Source organism: Pteropus vampyrus, unplaced genomic scaffold (genome assembly GCF_000151845.1).
Source record: "Pteropus vampyrus isolate Shadow unplaced genomic scaffold, Pvam_2.0 Scaffold32, whole genome shotgun sequence".
Lineage (NCBI taxonomy): Eukaryota > Metazoa > Chordata > Mammalia > Chiroptera > Pteropodidae > Pteropus > Pteropus vampyrus.
In genome coordinates, this window is record NW_011888813.1 from 2,591,897 (window position 1) to 2,594,348 (window position 2,452).

A 2,452-nucleotide genomic window follows, 5' to 3' on the forward strand; every position below is an offset into this window, starting at 1 on the left:
CAGTCAGTCATCTTCAGACCTCATATGATATCCAAGTTAGTCCTTTTTCTCCACCATCCCATTGTCCATGAAGCATTGCCCTCAAATCTGATTGCATATGTCCAACCACAAAAACCATCTATCATGAGAACCACATATGCCCTTGATAGAGGAGCTTATCACTGCCCATGCCTGTAGTCCCCTGGGTGTCAGAGCAGTGCTGCTTTTCCCATAGAGAAGAGATCAGTGATCTCTTCCCCAGTGCTACATCACAGAGTGTCACCTGGGCTAAGAAGTTCTGCTTGTGCCTGAGATTTTGAAATTTTCTCTTAAATTTTAATTTTTCTCTCAGCTTTTGCCTTCAACCCATTTTCAAGCCATACCATCCCCTTGATCGTCCTAGGTCTCTCAATACCTTAACTCCAGCAAAAACTCCTTCCTTCTCTTTCATTATGAAACAAATTCCATGACTATCAGTGGAGCAAATGGACAGTGGTAGGAGGACATAGAACACTGACGTAATATTTTCACTAATGGCATTGGGCCCTCGTACTTCCAACCAAGAGCCTTGTTATAACTTTATTCTCAATGTCTATGGCTTTGGTCAACATTTGGATGAAAAATGTTTATGAAAATGCATGCTGTTTATGTTTCTAGATATGATCCATACTGTTCATGTTAGAAGCTATGAAATTTAAAGAAATTCACTTTTATTCTTTTTCTTTTTTTTTTTCCTACAAAAGTTCACTTTTCAGTCAGCATGCCTTCAGTGAAACTAGCATTTAGGAATCATTATTACATTAATTTACTTTAATTTGAGCCACAATCCTATTTCATCCTTGTCAATAAGCAATCTTGTGTTAGCATTAAAAATTGTTTAAAATATACATGAAAATTATTTCTTGTTCTACCTTGGTCCATACCTTAATCAGTATTTTCACAGACTCACAATTGCCAAAACAAACAAACAAAAAAAACCATAAAGGGAAGCTTAAATTTAAAAAAAAAATCCTAGAATTACAAAAATAAACCTCTTTAATAAATTTTTAGATAATTTAGTAGTCCAAATTTGAGCATTAAAACTAGCCTATATACTGTATTTGAGGTAACTATAATTTTCATGTTTCTTTCAATTCAATGTAACTTGCGTATTTAATATTAGTGAGTTTTTAAAATTTATTATTGGCATAGCTTCATAAGTTTCGAGCTTGGTATTTTAAGAATTCAGTAATAACAGGGTTTCCATTTCTGCGTGGTGAGCATTCTCTAATTTACTTTCACTCTTCCTTCCATGTAAGTGAACTCTTTTTGATTCAGTCATTTTCATGATAGACTCATTTTCTTACCCTGGGGTTTATTTTGGTATTTGGATAGAGTGATGGTTTGCTTTGGTTGGTCTAATTTTTTTTTTTTTTTGAGGTACAGGGTACATACAGTGGAATGCTCAGGTCTTAAGTGTGCTATTTAGTGAGTTTTGATAAATGCATACAACTGTGTACCCACACCTAATTAGTACAGAACTTTTTAATATCCCCTAATTAGTACAGAACTTTTTAATATCCCCTGAAAGTTCTCTCATACCCATTCCCAATTATCCCTCCCCCTAAGCCACCACTGATTTAACTTCTATCAGCATTGTTTAATTTTTCTTATTCTAGACTATCATAAAAATGAATTTACATAGTATGTCTTTTTTGATCTGCCTTCTTTTACTCAGAATATTGCTTTTGAGATTCGGTGGATTGCTTTTTTTTTTTTTTCTTTTTTTTTTAGAGGAGGCAACCCATGGTTGACCTCACAAATTGCAAAGACCTTGTCAATTTATAATCCCTTATTTTTTATTTTTTACACCTACAGCACCTGGTCTTCCTAGGTGGTCTCCCATCCAAGTACTACCCAGGCCCGACCCTGTTAGCTTCCACGATCAGACAGGATCGGGCTTGTTCAGGGTAGCATGGCTGTAGACTGGATTGCTTTTAATTATATACACATGCAATTGAGTCTCAAAGACTTGAACAAATCAGAATTTCTTGTGAAGTTAGACGATGTGATTTGCCACCTATTGAATGATTAAGATGAAGTTATATATTTAGGTGACTTCAAAGACCCTGAGATGGGTTTTTACCACTAAAATAAAATATTTTCTATCTTCTCCAATTATTGCTTTGAAATGTCAGTATTCTTTTATAAATTAAATGACTTATTTAGCCTAATTATGACCTCAACCCAAAGACAATGTCACAATGACTTTTTCTTTGTAATATGTTCATGCTCAGCCTCCTACATACTAGTGAATCCCATCCACTTCTAATAGTAAAATCAACTAACAGAATAGTTACTTATTTTCATCTTTCTTTTATATCTTTTGTAAATATTTTGGTAACATGATTTTCCAGGATCTTTACTTTCTTAAAAAAGAAAAACAATGTGATTAAGACTAGACCATTTAGCTAAGATCCTAAAGAGCTAAACT

General features: G+C 34.1%; 1 protein-coding gene and 1 pseudogene across 3 annotated transcripts in view; one reads left to right on the forward strand and one right to left on the reverse strand.

The window, feature by feature from the left end:
• Window positions 1-2,452, forward strand: part of NRXN3 (neurexin 3) — a 1,427,156-nt gene that overhangs the window by 1,183,061 nt on the left and 241,643 nt on the right. The window lies entirely within an intron of this gene.
• Window positions 1,828-1,945, reverse strand: LOC111737948 (annotated as a pseudogene).